The sequence below is a fragment of the Pteropus medius genome, unplaced genomic scaffold (genome assembly GCF_902729225.1).
Source record: "Pteropus medius unplaced genomic scaffold, Ma_sr-lr_union100, whole genome shotgun sequence".
Lineage (NCBI taxonomy): Eukaryota > Metazoa > Chordata > Mammalia > Chiroptera > Pteropodidae > Pteropus > Pteropus medius.
Genome location: NW_024351731.1, coordinates 46,576 through 64,160, shown reverse-complemented (window position 1 = coordinate 64,160; position 17,585 = coordinate 46,576). Strand labels below are relative to the sequence as shown.

The 17,585-nt window shown below is 38.5% G+C and overlaps 1 protein-coding gene across 6 annotated transcripts in view; it reads left to right on the top strand.

The window, feature by feature from the left end:
* The window catches only part of CYRIB (CYFIP related Rac1 interactor B), a 121,128-nt gene that overhangs the window by 69,307 nt on the left and 34,236 nt on the right, over positions 1–17,585 (top strand). For all 6 annotated transcript variants that reach the window (XM_039845870.1, XM_039845869.1, XM_039845868.1 and 3 more), the window contains one exon: positions 8,487–8,525. The gene's annotated coding sequence lies outside the window, so the exon portion shown is untranslated. The remainder of the gene's footprint in view (positions 1–8,486; positions 8,526–17,585) is intronic.

Sequence of the window (17,585 nt, the reverse complement as noted above, 5' to 3'; positions counted from 1 at the left end):
TTTACACTCTGCCGTGCATGTAACATCTGTCCTGTTGGAGGCCCTCTACTATTCTGTGTTGAATTGCCATTAGGAAGCAGTTCGGAACATTTAGAATTTTGTGACAAGGCATTTTTTTATAGTCGTCTAAAAATCTATTATTCGGTTGGTACCAAGACAAATGTTTGTGTAGCAATATCACATATCAGATACACAGTCTCACTCCAAAGTGGTTATCTATGCTTGTTGCAACTGAGTGTTTTTGTCAGCCCATACCATTATCTGTGAAACCATGGCAATCACGTTATTTAATGTCTATCACTTTAATTTTTAATAGAACTTATACACTTTTCTAAATTTTTTCAGTTATCTGCTTATCTGTATGTCGATATCTCCTTATCGCTCATTTTCCCAAACAAATCCTTTTAGCAAAATCACCAATCTTATGGGGCCATAACTCTAAACAAATTGCATTTATTCCAGTCTTCTTAAAACCTTTTATCATGTTTGCTTATTCAGTCATCTACTCATTCAGCATATACATACTGGAGACGGCAGGGTTTCAGATATTGTGCTTAGTGCAGGGGATGCAGTAACAGTGATGACTGTGATACCCACATTCAGTCCTGGGAAAGAGTCAGACGTTTTAATGAGTGAAATGATGTGTTATGGGGCCTATCAGAAGATACTTAACTCACACTTGGATTATACTCTTCGGTCACACTGTTCTGTTCTCTAAGTTTCCATTTTAATTGTAGTCTGTAACAGTAATGTAATGTGTGCAGAGTTGTAGACTTGTTACTTTTTACATATGAAAGTAGAATTTCCACAGGAAGTCATTAACCTCTTTCAGGATAAAAATCATGGTATTTCTTTGTATTACAAGCACTGCTGGAGACACAGTAAAGATTTTAATAATATTTGTTGAATTTAAGCAGCACTCTGGTGTTGCTTAAACTTCCTGGGCTCTAAGTGCTACATAGTAGTAGCAGCACTTATGTAGACGGGGTGCTGTTGGCCTAATATGACAGGTAAGACCTGGGAGAAGAGCCGGACAGTCTTAATAAATGCCCCTCATTCTTTATTTGAGCCTCTCAATCTTATGAGTTGGTATTATCTTCCCTTTCTACAGATGAAGAAATCGAAGCTTTGAGAAACTTAAGATTCTTTAAAGTTAAAAATCTAATGGGTTCTTTATGTCAAATTAATTATATGTGGATCCGTATATTTCCAGGAGGATGATTAAATATTTGTTTTGGTCATAGAACTCTCTGGAATTAGGAGAACAGTGTATGATAACCCAGGCACAGAGCTTCTCTTCGAAATTCACTGGCCACATGTGGATCAGGTCTGTTACGCTGGCCTGGTCGACAGCCTGCTGCAGTGGCCTGAACTAGACGGTGCACTGGCTTGTGTGATTTGTAAGCAAAACAAATTTTATTTAATTCGCCCAGAGTTTGCAAATTATTTCTCTAATTTTTAATGGTATATTGAGGATTAAGAAAGTTTAAGAGTGGGATGTGTGCATTGGATTTTATTAGTGATTCCTAGTTTCTTTTGCATATGTTGATGTTTCATTCTCGTGTATGGAATAAGACTTTTAAAATAATGCAAAGATGACTCAAAATACAGCCATCTGCGTTTTGAGATTTGTGATGTGCTGTTCAGACCCTGAAGTGTGAGAGCATGTTGCACTTAAATACATGCTTTTGTAGAACATTATCTCTATCAGTATTTTGCTACTAAGCAGTTGCTTATGTTTTGTATTTCCAGCTATAGGAAAAAACAGCTGTGGCAAATTAAGATGTGAATTTAGCTTTGGGACTTTGGATTTTCCAACCATGGACTTGTCTGTGTTTCTGTCAAGTGTAGTTTCCAGAGGTGCTCTGTGGAGCGCTGCAGTGGTAGAAAGGGCGTGGGTGAATATTGTATTCTTTGCCTCCCAAAGAGACCGTTTTTCTTTTGTTTATATAGGTTAGATCTATTGACATTTATGTACTTTTTATATAGGTTAGATCTCTTACTGTTTACTGTAAGTAAAAGTGAGCAGTCACGTACTTCCTTCATCCTTGTCGTATAGCTTACAGTATGGAGTGAACATCATTCTTAAGCCTTGGCCAAATTGTCATACTTCTAAGTTTGGATCCGCTTCCAGCATTTCATCCATTGCATTCTCAGTATCGTGAAATGTATCCAAGGTTCCTCTCATTTTTGCTTGTGTTACTTCCTCTGGGGCACGTTTTTCTTGTGCATCGTAACCGCTTTCCTCATTGACGTCCACCTTCACAGAGGCCCCTCGACTGCACGTTTCGTCTCCCTAGCGGCTGCAGTGTCGCCCGTTTCTTTAATAAGTGTTTATGGTCCATTAGAATCCGACTTTCAGTATTATCACTTTTGTTTCTTTGATGCACTTTTACCTTTGTTGGCAATTCCCTTTTTTCGGTTATCTGTTTTTGTTAAATGTCACACGGGTGTGTCGCTGGGAGGCAAGGAGGTATCACAACCCCACACTTTGTAGTCTGTGCATGACCTGAATAGGAGATGTCTGTGACTGATCAGTGGCAGAATTTGGAAGAAGTGGGGTGATTGGTCACTGATAATGATGTAAAAGATTAGAGAAAAATGTAAAATGATAATAAAGCATCCTATACTTTCAGTATCTTCATTTCTCATTACATTTTAAAGAGACAACTAGACATTTTAGAAAAAATGTATTTACAGGTGTGATTTATACAATAATAATGTTTCTAAAGCCTGGTGGTATCTTAATCTAGCCCTCGCCTCAGGTTTTCCAATTATGTTGGTTTATTTTTTACGGATTCATTTTAAATTTTATGGTAGAAGTTAGTTTTATATTCTATAAAATAAATAGTATTTATTTTATAGAAAGTTACATTTACAAAAAGGAATGTTGTAACCATTATTGCTTGAACAGAGTTTTTTCCTGAAAAATAATCCTCCCTCCTCCCCACTTCCTCCCCTCCCACCTTCCTTTCCTTTTACCACTCTTCCCTGCCAATGCTGTGACTCTAGGTGGGCTGGCCAGCAACCACAAAAGCTGTTTTGTCAAGAAAAGAAACTAATAAATCTCATTAGATTTTTTAGGCTTCAGTGAAATAAATCATGCCAAGTGCTTAGTACAGTGTCTCAAACACAGTAAATACTTATGAAATGGCAGCCAAGTAGAGGGATATTTTTAAAAGACCATATCTGGCTTTAATCATATATATTTATATATTGTCTCATCCAGGAAATTCAAACATGAGAGTGGTCCTCTTACAGATGAGTAAGGCCTTAAGAGAAAAATGAGAAAGGACTGGTACAATTGTGGAGGAAAACAGTTAACCTCATTAGTAGTTCAATAAAAAATGTTAAAGAGGCATATATTATGTGTGCGTGTACACATGTATGTGCGTACTTTTTAAACAATGAAGTTCATGTCTGGGATGCTTTGAAATTGGCCCGTGTGTGGTTCTGATGGCAGTGTAATGGGAACTTATCTTTGGAAGGCAATTTGGTATGAGATATTAAGACATCTATGCATCCTAAAATATTTTATTTCAACAAAGATTTCTGGTCACAGCCAGAATAATTATGCATGATGCTCACATTGTCCTCTGTACTGGGGTGCCACTTGTATGGGTATATCAGGCACAATGTAGACATGTCATTTCTGAGGTCATGGGTGCGTTTAGGGATCAGGACCTTCTGGCCATGTCTTGGAGCAGCAGTTGCTTGGTGTACAAACCCACACCAGCACCTTCGGTGTGCCCGGACCCAGGAAAGCTCCTATGAGTACACTCTCTGGCCTCACTGGTGTGTACAGCAGTGTCTTGTCCAGCCCGAGATAGAACGTCAAGATAGATGTATACATGTTACTGTAATTGTAATATTAAGTGAGAAAAGTAATGACCATCTTCAACAAACTGGCATTTCCATTCATCTTCACATAATCTTTGAGATGATTTCTATTTCACAAATAAAGGAAACTGATGCTTATTGGGTTTTTTTTTAGCCTCTATTTTCGTTGCCTGGTGGTCTCCCATCTAAATACTAACCAGGCATGACCCTGCTTAGCTTCTGAGATCAGATGAGATCGGGCATGTTCAAGGTGGCATGGCTATAGACTAGATAATTTAAATAAGTGGAAATCTCTGTATTACTAAACAGATACTCAAAGAACTTAATAATTAAATGGAAACTCTAATTCCAGAACCAGAGTTCTAAACCACTTTGTTTATATTATATTGTTTCCTTTTTATTGTTAGGGACTATGTTTTTTCATATATATTTACCATTTTGCTTTCTCTTATAAATTATCATGATAGTGTTTTCCTCTTGATGCGATTTTATTTATATGAACTATTAAAACATTTTGGATTTTATTTTTGATTTTTATATGATTGGTTTTGTCCATTTAAAGTTTCACATATTGCTTCAAATTACTCCTCTAAAGATAAATAAAGTGTTGTTTTCTGTATTTACAATTGATTTAGTTTTGAGAAGTTAAATTTTAATTCAGCTACTTTGGATAGAAGGTGGTATCTCAATTTCTGTGGGATTATTTCAGTACCATTTATTTATATTAAATAAACTTTTCTTCATTGCCCTGTGATGATTACTTTATACAGTCCTAACGTGGAATGTTCTCTGAGCCTTCTACTGCCTTTTCCTGCTTGTTCAAATCCTGTTTATTTTGATATTAGTACATAATAGACTTTCCAATAAATAATTTTTACATTTATATAGTGTTGAACCTATTTTGATTTCTCTGTTCTTTTCTCTCGACTATAGATATACCAGTTCCACACAATTTTAATTATTAATGAGTAGGACTGGTCCTTCTCATCTGTCTGTTTTTCAAAAAATTTTTATAGAGTTGCATGTTTCTTTTTTCTCAAATGGATGTAGAATAACCTTTTCAAGGTCTTAAAGCTTAGATACTATATTTGTTGGGATTATATAATAATGCACTTTTTTATATTATCTGATCTGGAAATATGTCAGTAGGCCCTTTAGTTCAGTGCTCTTTTCTATTTCTTAGATGGCTTTTAAGATTGCTCCGTGTATGTCAGTTAGATTTTAACATATACCTAAATGAAGAAGGAATGCAGTGTAGGTTGCATAACCAGTTAGATCTGAGTACTATCATTTGAAATACTGCAAAGCTGTAAATGTGCTTGACACAATGCTCTGAAGTTGTAACTCTTATGTTTTATGCTTTGCTAGAGGCAAATACATTTTCACACCTACTTGAAGAACCTTTAGGTTTGTGGATTTTAGATGCCTGGGCTATCTAATTTACATATCTAATAATCACTATTTATGACCTGACATTTGGTTTCTAAGGGTGAAAACAGTTATAAGTGTGTTATTATTTCTTGATTTATTAAGAATTTAGATAAGATAAATAAAAATTTTCCCCATGGATTTATATAAGTGGCACTGTTTTTTCTCCTGTGGTTAATGAAAGTATGAAAGTGGCCAGCCAAGCCACTTGTTTTGTTTATTTCTGGGCGGCTGCAGTCGGCCTTAGGAAAGGAAATTTTTCTTTGGCAGAAAAAGCAAAAAAAATGTTTATTCATTCCTTTTGTAGTAACATTGATCCAAGAGCAGCTTTTGAGGAAAACCAGAGTGGTTAGGTTTTGAACATAAATAGCTCCTATTCATCTCCTAAGTGATAGAGAAAAGTAGAAGGTTAGGCTTAATATATCAGTTATTGACGATGTAAAGTTCTAGAGCAGAAGTTGCAAACTGATGGTTCATCAACCAAATATCGTCCTCAAACTGTTTCTTTTGGAATACTGAGTGTTCCTAAAATTTACTTAATCAGTTGATAACATCTAAAAATTGTTTTACATGAGTAGCTAGCATCTGATCTCCTGCGCTTTTATTTTGTTTAGCAAGGTGTGTTAATAGCAGTGACACCCTTTAGGACTAAGCATACGTACTCGTACTTGTTGGCACTAGTTAGCACTTCTCACCTGGCTGTAGCCAACCCCATGTGCATTTAACTTTGCAGCCTCTGTTCTAGAAGCCATTGAACACAGAAGTAATAGAAATTTAATCTTGCTAATGCAGCTGAACCTTCAACTTTGAGTTAATAGGATATAGAATAGTAAGCATGAAGATTTTAGGTAGTGAGTTCGAGTGGAATATGGAATGTGTGAGGAGTAGTTACCGTGGAATCCAAGGTTTTTACCTGAGCAACTGGAAGGATAGAGGCTCCATCACCTGAGGTGGGGAGACTGCAGACGGGGGGGTTCGAGTGGGGAAGATGATTGCAGTTTTGGACGTGGTAAGTTTGAGGTATCAAGAACCTTAGTGAAGATGTCGAGTAGGTGGTGGTATGAGACTGGAGGTGGAGAGAAATGTCTAGACTGAATGAATAAATTTGAGGTGTACAGATGATATGTAAAGCCAAGAAATGAAAGGAGACCATAAAGGGGGTGGAGGACCCAGGACTGAGCCCCGGGGCATATCCGCATTCACAGGTTTGAGAGAAGTTCCCAGGAGAGATGAGGGGCAGCATCCGCTGAGATAGGATGGATGGGAAGAAAGCGGCGTCGGCGTGGTGTCCTGAAGAGCAAGTGTCTTGACCTAGTTTCACCCTAGAAACAGCCTAAGACAGGGCACCGGTTTGGGGACCTGGTAACAGGAAACAGAAGTCGGAGACCTGGGGCAGGTAAAACAGGAAGGGAGAGTCCATCCGAGCGTACGTTCAGACTGGTCGCTTCTGCGAGCAAGTGCGGCTTGATCCTGAGGAAGCCCTCTGAGAAGAACATGCCCCCGGGTTATTTATCTACACGGTGCTGTGCCCCATTGGTCAGGGGACCCCACAAGTGTTGCTGTTAATGCTTTGACACTTCGGGTTTGCATATGTCTCAGGGTGGCAGAAGAGGTCCTGTAGGCATCTCTTACAGCAATGCCTGTGCGCGGAAAGTGAGCCCCAGTACTGCAGCTAAGGGGCGGTGCCTCAGCTGGAGTGCAGATGTGAGGTGGGGCACCAGAGGTGGCCCACACGGCCCACCCCCTTGTTCTCTCTGTTAAGCACTTTGCCGGTCTGCGGTAAAGCTTTCAAGGTGATGGCTGGCCACAGTCTCTCTATTAGACTTACAGCAGGAGGGTTGGTGGAATAATTTTTAGTTCACTCTTCTGTCACTCATTCTAGATTTTCGTCACCTTCAGCCAGCACTCCAGCAGGTAGAGGCATTTTCCCGGCAGAATGACCCGGACCGTCCACAAGAGATCAGTGCCCATAGCTGCTTTATCCTCCCTGGGCTGTAGTTGCTGCGGCTGCTCATTTATAACCACCATGAGGCATAGCAGCCCCAATCGAATCCCCTAGGTTCTTAATAGATCCCCACCGCTCCCCACTGTGTAGCAGCAGCCAGTGCTCATGGTTGTCACGGTAGTAACCCCTCCTCCCTTCTTTGGCGGGCTGGTCCACAGGAAGGTGTCCAGTATGACCAGGTGATAGTCGTTCTGAATTCTTCCTGTGTCCCCTGACAGAAGCCCCTTCTCTCCTCCCACCAGAGCCTAAGGTTGCCAATCTTGTTTCCATCTGTTGGTTCCTGGACTCATGTTGTGTTTTCGTTTTTTGAATCTATCAGATACAGACAGCATCACATTTCAGCCTTTGGAAGACAGTGTGTCGGCTCACTTACCGTCTTGGAAGGCAGTGTCCCCTTCCTTCAAGATACTTACTCCCAGGCACTTTTATCCATAGAAATTGTATGTTTCTTAAATCCAGAACTCTTGGATTATAGAATAATCATTAGAGAAAGAAATTTTTACATAAATATTAGTTACATCGGTCAACTGTTTCTTCTCACGGTGAACTAAGCTAGTTTGTTATAGTGGTTATAGTTGCTCTTAGTTGCAAGCTTAGATAAACTCATTTTGAAGATTTAATTTTACTTAAAGTTGTTTTAGGCTTCGAAACAGTAAAACCAGTCCTAGAGAGGACTTTGTGGTTCACTTGAGTTTTGCCGCACGTGCCTCTGGAAGAGGTTATTGTTGTGAAATGTAAGGATCTTGGTACCTGTAGTAAAAACCAGTTTTTTAGTAGCGTATTGCAGCTGAATGAACTTGAACTGTGATGAGCATATAGAGATATGCTGCTTTTGAGAATTTTAGGCCCTTATTACAAGAACAAAGAATTACTAATTTTCTTTCTTTGTTTTCTTCTGTTTCGTAAGATACAATGAGAACTGTGTACTTTACTTGGTATACCTATTATTAGTCTTTGAATGTCTTGAGGTTGACAACTCGGGTGTCTTATCACTTATTGGTGTTTTCCAGGGTGTAACATAATACCTTAGTCTTAGTAGGTCCTCTGTAAATAGCTGTCGAGTTAATCTAAGGAGACAGGCAGACACGCAAACCATATACATGTGACATGTGACAAGTTCATGCATTATGAACTTTATTTTTAAAGTTTTAATAAACTTGTTTTAAAGTATAATAATGTTTTAGACTTTCTTCCTCTGTTCTTTCTTTAACAGATAGAGGGACGAGAACAGAATCACCAGCACTGGCTGAAGGTAAATATGTTATGGGGGGAAATGATTACTCAAATCCAAATGAAAAGTTATGATTTAAATGAAAAACTACATCGACTAAAGGTGTAGGCTAGAAGTTATTGAAATAGCTTTGGAGAAACTTCTGTTGGCTGGTACAGGAAAATGTTCTATACATAATATTTGAGCTGCTAAAAATGTCCTTAGGGAATACCCTGTATCGTTCAGTGTCTCGCTTAGATTAGGAGGCAGTGTGGGGAAATGTAAATTAATTAGTTTTTTGTTTTTTTGGTTTTTTTTTTCAGCTTTCTTTCAATAGGAGAGGTATGTTTTCTGGGTTTTTTGTTTTTTTTTTAAATTTCTTTTTAAGTTATTTTAGCCACCACCAGTGTAGTTGATCAGAAAAGTTCTAAGCCATAATTCTAACAGCTTAAAAAATTTATTTGTTTATTTATTTGGAAGCTAGAAGGGAAGACAACTTTTATATACTTTCTTAATAAGAAATTCTACCAATTATTGGTTTTGAACCTTTTAAAAAAGTCTTAGAAATAAAGAACACAACAAAATAGTTACTGTTAAAGGATCCTGAGTACTTAAACATTTATAATCCTGTAATAGTTTTAATTATAACTAGTTAATTTTAATAAATGGGTATTTGAAAATGTAATTTTTCTGTGGACATTGTGTTCTTCAAGTGAAAATGATCAGCTTAAAATTTCTTTAGGTGCTCTTCCTAGTCATAAACATGTTTACATTTCAAAACTTGCCTGTCGTTTTATTAGAATTGATGTGACAGTTATCACGATGGCCCTTTGGAATTGTAGTCACCTCACCTAATCTGTATGTGACAGTGCAGGAGTTCTCAACCATTTTTGGTGTCATGGACCTGTTTGGAAATCTGGCGAAGCCTGTGAATCCCTTCTCAATAATAATTCTAATAATGATTCATGATTTTATGAAGTAAAAAACATAAGCTCAAAGAGGAAATCAGTTATATTGAAATACAATTAACAGATGTTAAAAATGCAAATTTTTGATAGAGTAATATATATATTTCTTAGAGTATAAGCTTTGGCGACAATTCTGCTAAGTACTGTAATTTTGAATAATGATGAGTTTGCAGTAATTATAATGCAGTATGAAAATACCTCTGATTTCTATTGACGACAAGTTCATAGGTATTTCTAATACTACTGTGGTTTGCTCCCTATCATCTTGGTTGAAGGAATTGCTAACTTTCACATAGAGATTGGCAAAAAGGTTCCCATCCACATTTACAGGTCACTGAATTCTCTCTCTGGATCCCAGATTAAGATCTGTTAGAGAAAAGTCAGCTAGACCTTTCTTTCTCCATCGTACTCAAGTAAATGTAGATTTTGTGTTCTGTATAATTAATCCTAATTACACATCCACACCTTAAAAAGTAGCCTAAAGGTATGGGCTAGAAGTTCTTGAAATAGCGTTGAAGAAACTTCTGTTGTCTGGGTAATAATCACAGAAACAACGTATTCTGTGGGAAAGGGAGTAGAAGATAAGTGTTAAGCCTTGGAGCATGCCTGCCTCCAAAGAGCTTACACACTAGTTCAGAAACACGAACTACACATGTTAAAAAAAAAAGTTCGAGATGCTTAAAGTTTAATAAGAGAATTGTCATAACTGTTTGTCGTAGGAAGGATGCAAATAGTAGGTGCTCTGATGCTTGTGGTGTGGAAACACACAAAAAGGGTCGAGACTTGTAACAAATCATCCAGTGTTTTTCAGTTATTTCAGCAGTATGAAAATGATCATGAGCCAGCCTAAGTTAGGAAGAGCCCGGAATGGTGTTTCTAAATTTGAATGTTCAGCATCTTGTAGCTGACTACTGATAAAGTGAACGGTAGGTCTGTTGAAATTTGGTTGATATTAAAACCAATGCTCGTATTTGTCTCGAAGGTGACATGGTGGGATATGTGACTTTTGGGGGTATTTGGTTGTGATACTTGATTCGTTCTATCAATGCGATCTGCCCTGATGTTATTTTTTAAAAGATATTCTCAAAAGCTGCACTACCAGGGTCATTAAACGAAGCCCCACTTAAAAAAGAAACTAATTTGCTGCTTTTGCCTAAGTCACCAAATTTCTCTAGTCCTCAGTTCCTTTTATAAAATTAGAGGATTGAGCTCCATGATTTTGAGTCATTTTATGAACCCTGTATTCGGGGCTCGGATTTTCTATTCTTTCTCATTCTCTTCATTTTTCTCCTTTCTCGTCTTCGTTCTCCCTACTGGCAACTTTAGACATGTGATAAAATATTCAAACTAGTTAAGCCAATTTAAGTGATTTGAACTTTGCTATAAATAAATGTTGCCCTTGTATATGCCATGCGGAATTTTAAAAGCTATTAAGTAACAGTTCAAAAGAGTTTATATGATCTATACATTCTGCATTTGGTCTTACATGACGATTTGAAAAATCCATTTAAAATTAATATGCTCCACTATAAGAAAACAGTGCATTACCTCCTATTTTTTTTTAAGTAGGTTTTTCTTTGTTTTTGTTTTTGAGTAAATAAGCTTTTACAGTGTTATTTAGTAAAGGTATCAGGCCTTGACATTTGAAAATAGCCATGGAGTATGCTTTTAAATTTATTCAGGATGTCTGTTTCTGCTCTCCAACTGAAGTAAAATAATATTTTTAAAAATAATATAATGAAAGTACATATTTGGCTTTAGTTAACCACCTCCTCTGCAAGATCAGAATGTAATGAAAGACCTCTGCTGGCGTCTTTTAGCATTATAACAGATACTGATTTATAAATGCAGAAAAATTACTCAAGCACATATCTTAAAAATTGTATGATTACCAAAAAGAAAATGTATATTTTGTTTTTGTATTCTGTTTGGTTATGATGAGTTTGGAGGCATTATAGATTAGAGAATGATTTTAATTGAAGTTCAAGAACAAGGGAAATATTTGGCTGTGCCCTCCTGTAATTTCACCATATAAATTCCTTTATGTTCCAGGCTGAGTGAGACACAAAGACCTGACAAACAGTAGAGAAATATTTAAGGAAATTTCTTAGTTACTGTCCGCCATCTTTTCTAGTCATTATTTTTTTCTCTCTCTCTTAGAATTTTATTCCTAATTTAAAAATTTTAATACTAGAATTTCTTTCAGGAAGAATTAAAAAATTTTTAACTCTTATGAGTTGTATGTCTTTTCATTTATAACTAAGAAGCAGCATGGCATAATGGTTACGAGAACTGTTGGGAGCCAGATTTGCCTGAGTAAGAATTCCAGCTTCACTGTGTACCTCGAGCAACTTACTTAATCCTTCTGACCTTCTGGTTGCTCAGAAGTAATATGAGGATTGTAATGCTAATCAACCTCATAAAATGGTTGAAGATTTTATAAGATTAAAAGGTGTATATACTACTTAGCATGGTATGTGGCACAAGGTAAGATCTCACTCATTGACTTTTACTTTCACTCAGTGCTTACAGCATCCAAGGCTCTCTGCAAGGTGCTTTGGATACAGAGGTGAAGTTACTGTCACATTCGAGGACAAATGGTTCCGTTGCTCTGAGTCCCTTCAGTCTGTAATGTTTAAGAAAGTCCTCAGGATGAGTGTTTCCTAAGTAACTCCTAAACTTTATTCTCTTTCTGAACCTAAATTCGCATAATTACTAGACAGGAATATCTTGTTTATAATTCTTTGCATATGTGAGTATATGTGTATAGATACAGTCTGATGGATAACTTCCTTTTGACCTCAGTTTAATACATCTAAAGATATTTGAGATATTTAATGGGTTGTCAAATGGCACAGATTGTTTAGTTTAGTTCCAGGAGGCCAGTGAGAACTAGGACCAATGAGAAGAAGTTAACAAGTGAGTGAATTTCAGCTTAATACAAAATTTATGTGTTTCTTTAGGGCAAGATTCATGTTGAGTTAATTGTGCATCATTCGATCATTTGCTAAAGTTTCTAGAAAAGTTTCCAACAATTGAAGTCTAAAACTGAAGTCATTTGGAAGGAGGATAACTTATTCTCTGGGTATAGTCATGCAGAGTAGAGTATTTAAGCTGGGGCTAGATGACTACTCGGCATGGATGCTGTAGAATAAGTTCATACTGAGGTTGGATGGTCAAGCTTTAGCACGTGTTTTAGTCCGTTGGAGTTGCAATACCAAAGTACCACAGATTTGTTTCTTACATTTCTGGAGGCTCTAAGGTCAGGTGCCGGCATGGCTGGCTCTGGTGAGAGCCTGTGGCTGTCTTCTTGCTGTGCCAGCATGTGGTAGAGGGGCGAGGGAGCTCTCTGGGGTCTGTTTTATTACGGCACTAATTCTGCTCCTGCGGGCTCCACTTTGATGAGTTAATTACCTCCCAAAGGACCTATTTGGGTGTTAGGATTTCAACACGTAAATTTTGAGGGGACACAAACATTCATAGCGTATAGTCCCTTACTGGTGTAAGATTTCCTTAGTCCTTGATGGTTGGATGTGAGGCCATTCTCTTTGGTGTCTTCTGGTCCTCATAGCGACTGTTTCCTGTTAATATTGAGAAGAGACCCCAATCATCAAAAAAAGTAAGGGTACCTCACTTCAGAGAATACTTACTTTATCCTTTAACTTTAACTGAAGTCATGTGAGAAAGTAGAACCTTTTAACCATTTCAGCCATACTCATACTAGGGTATGTAAGATTGGTACTTAGTCCTGTATGCCAAATCCTGGCAGATTTCCTTGAGTATATCATATTTACAAATAGAAAAGCAGAACAGTACTGTATTACTTAGGAATATATCTTTGTAGTGACAAATTTTAAGTACGTTTGAAAAGGAAGAACACTTCAAGTACTGATTACCTGGGGAGAGGGGAGAGAGGGGAGGGGAGGAGAAGAAAGTTGATTGGGGGAGGGTGGGATGGTTAACTGTGCAAAACAAGTAGGGAGGCATCCGAAGCAAATCCTGCAAAATGTTACTGCTTTAATCTGGGTGTTAGAATATGTGAACATGGTATTTTGTATGTTTGAATTGTTTCCTAATTTAAAGAAATAGAAAACAAGAAAGAATCAGCCTGTTTGCGAAGCCTTTGGTTAGGTGTTCTTTTTTCTGTATGTTCATAGTTGTGTTTGCACGCTTCTCTTTGAAAGCAAGTCACTGTCTTATCTGGTCTCTTCCACTTGTCTGTAGGCTTCTCAATACCGGATACTCAGTATCTGTCCCAGTGATTGGCAGGAAGTACCTGAATTCCAGTCCAGTCGGTTTTGTTGAGCACCTTTGAATGAGTCACATGTATTCTTTGAGCATCAGTGACTTTACATTAAAATTAAAAAAAAATTATTGATAACATAAAAAAGAATGTGTGTACCTTTATTTGTAAATTTAAAAAACCTAAAAATAACGACTCCTGTGAGTACACCATATGTATATGTGCATTTAAGTTTTGGGTTTCGAAATAGTGGTAAGTTTTAAGAAAGTGAATTCAGAATACTGTTTTTAATCTCATGATCATATTTTTTCAAGAGAAACCTTGCAAAATACATAATTTTGAGTTTTGATTTTTAAAAAATATTTCCATCATACACCATTCTGTACCCTCCTAAGTTACTTACCTTAGAACTTTGTATTAAGCCTTCTCATACCCCATGCCTGTGCCTGCTGGGAGACATTATAATTATAGCAAGAAGCATTTCTTTGCTTTCTTGTTCTAAATTTGCGCCCGAGGCAGTACTCTGCCTTGGTAGTTTAATTTTTAATGGCTAGAGGTATGGAGGATTACTAGTACTAGTAATCTCTGACTCAGAGTCAAAGATGCCATAACAATCTGATGTAATACTATTTTTTTGTGGTTCGTTTCCTTTTGAAGAGCAGCAGTATTGGTCTCTTAATTTTTACTTATTGCACATGGCCAGGCATTCTAGTAAGTCTTTTATTTAAAATGGCTTAAATAAGATTTTTCATTTTAAAATACTAAATCTAAGTATATCCACTAGATGTCAGTATTGGGCAAGATGCACTGTAACATATGTAGAATCATAGCCAGAAGCAATATGAGAGACTCAGCCTAAGAAGTAAACTGACTTGTGTAAAGTCACATATTTTGTGATGGAGTCAAGAATGGAAATCAAGTGTCCCAGTCTCCATTCCATTGTCCATTTGTGTCACATTTCTTTAAGGCAAGTAACAACTCCATGTAATTACGAGACTAAAAATATATATGTTGATCTTGGCATGTGCTAGAGATTCATGGGAAGATTTTAGTCCTATTTTGATGGTATTGTAGCTGGGCACCCAGTTATACCTGAACCCTGCTGCTTTTCCTTGACATTTTACAGAGGAAGGCGAATCAAAGGATCACTTTATTAATAGTTATACTAGTACCTTCTAATGATCAGTTAGATAGTGTTAGTAAGATTAAGGATTAAGCTACTCTCTAGAACTTCCTTCGTACTGGTCAGATTTCAGCCAGGGAAGCAGAAACCTTGCTAGGTGTTTTAGAACAGGAGATTTAAACATACGGATTTATTTAGACGAGTGTTGGAAGCCTGAGCAAAAAGAGGATGCTGAGGTCTGAGTGCTTTTACCCCCAGCTCTGCCGCCAGTTCTGAACTGTGTTCCAGTGACACCGAGAGAGAGAGAGCTCCCCACACGCCAGCCAGTTCTCTAACTCTATAGACATCATCTGGGTCTTCTGCAGTGGACTTTGATTCTGACACTAACTCCCTGGAGTTAGTGCAGACCCCAGGTTAAGGGCTTGCTCCCGCAAGATGGCCCTCCATCCCAGATGCCAGTCACAAGTCCTAGGCCTTCTGTACTGTGACCTGCCAGCTATGAATTTGGGGTTTTCATGACACCCTTCTCAGGCTTAATAATCTATAATGGCTCACAGAACTCGGGAACACTTCACATTCTAGTACCGGTTTTATTATAAAAGGTTTTATAAAGGATACAAATGAACAGCCAGATGAATAGGCACATAGGTTGAGGTCCGGAGTGTCCTGAGCACAGGAGCTTCTTTCCCCATGGAGTCGGGGTGCTCCACCCTCCCAGCCTGTGGATGCATTTACCAACCTAGCAGCTCCTCAGACCCTGTCATTTAGGAGGTTCCATTGCACAGGCATGTCTGATTATAAATCTTTGGCCATCGGTGACCAACTCAGTCTTCAGTCCCTGTCCCCTCCCCAGAGATCAGAAGATGGGGCTGAAAGCTTCACCCCTCTAGTCATGCCTCGGTCTTTTTGGTAACCAGCCTCTGTCTTGAAGCTGTCTAGGGGCCCACCAAGAGTCACCTCATTAAAACAAAAGATGCTTCTGTCACTCAGGAAATTCCGAGGGATTAGGAGCTCTGTGTTATTAGGAACTGGGGTGAAGATCAAATATATATTTCTTATTTTATCACATGAGATCACTTAGATATTAATGGTAACCACAGGAAGCAAGTATCGCTTCTAGGGCTGGGAGAACAAAAGGGAAGAGTTGGGTTAGGTGGAATTTAGGAGCTCGAAGGCTGAACCCCGTAAAGCTGGATGCCCAGACCTCTGTTGCTAGGACTTTCACAGGAAGCTAGAGCCTAGAGCCACAGCTGTTTTGCTGACAGGATTTGAAAACAGAAAGAGGGATGTTCTTTCTTCCCACCTCCCAAGATCCTTTTAGTCCTTCTCATCGATGGAACCTAAGGAGACGTGAGCAGACAGAGTAGTCTAGGAAATGTACTTTACAGCTTCTTAGCCCCAGCATCACAAAGCAGATTGTGGAAGGAGAGGCTTGGGGATGAGGGGTGACAAGAAAGCAAGCAGTGCGGTCCACCTCTTTGACTCCTCGGCATTCATTTACCCATGTTGGTTGAAGTTCAGCAGTAACAGCATTTTCTTGCTTCACTCGTAGACAGCTCATGCTCAGATGGTCCAGGGGTACAGGTGGGAGGGAGAATCCCAGTGCCTAGAGAGAGAGCGTCCAGGAGGGCACGTTAAGTCTCCTTACCAAGTTCAGTGGAGCCGGTGGAACCAGCAGTGGGGACAGCGTCGCAGTCTTGTTTACCACAGAAAGACCAGAAAACAGCGCGAGGAAAAGGGAAACCCTGGTTCTGCTGTTTGGTGGGCAAATATCTGCTGCCCAGTGGTCATTGTGCTAGAACAAAAGATACTGTTTAGCAGCTTCTCTTTTGGAGAAGAAATGGGGGGAAGAGAAATGGAGTAGATGTGAGAAGAAGGTTCGGGTGTGATACGCATTTGCAGTGCGATCGCTGGAGCAAATAGCATGTCGGATCGTCACCGCAGGTGCTTTAATATGAGTAGACCTGATTGAGCTGGCTCGCTCTCTCCGTTATACCGACACTCAGCTGTTGGCGGTTTTTAACTTACATAAAGTTAGTATGCGTTTAGTACTGTCACCTGCCATGTTCCTAACATGAGTTGCAGACATATCAGCAGCTAAGTAATTAGGATTATACCTCTCCTTGAAATTATTATATCCCTGATATTCACATAAAAGAAGTGACACTGGATCCCACCTATTTACAATTAATTCACTAGGTATTTGTTGAATATTTACTCTGTGCCATGTTGCAGATATACTTTGTGTGTTTGTATCAGGTGCACTAAATATACCTTGGCCAGTAAAGTCAATATTCAGCTATGGCCAAAGCCGAAAATCATAAACTTATCAAGTACATTAATCTGAAATTTTATTACAAGTGGATGGTTACAGTGTTGTTCATTTTAATAGCCAGATTTTGAAAGTTTGACGTATTGAAACTTTTTCATTTTTACCCTGTTGTCAGCTGCTAGGTTATCTAGTGTCACTGCTGTTCATTTGCAGGAGTCAGCACTTGCTTGCACGCGGTGATGCCACAGTTGCATTGAAGTAGTTCTGCAGAGTCTGTGCAGTGTCTGAGGAAGGTGGGCTTGAATGTTGACAGAAGCCGATGCGCTAAGTGAGATCGTTGATATCATTTGAATTGTTTTGCTGTTGTCGCTTGTACTTCCCACTTTGTGAAATTACTTGAGAAATGTTTATCCTTACATCATAGATCTAGAATTATGGAATTGGAGTCATGTAACTGGCTTTCAGGTTAGCAAAACTGGGGGGGTTTCTACGGCCT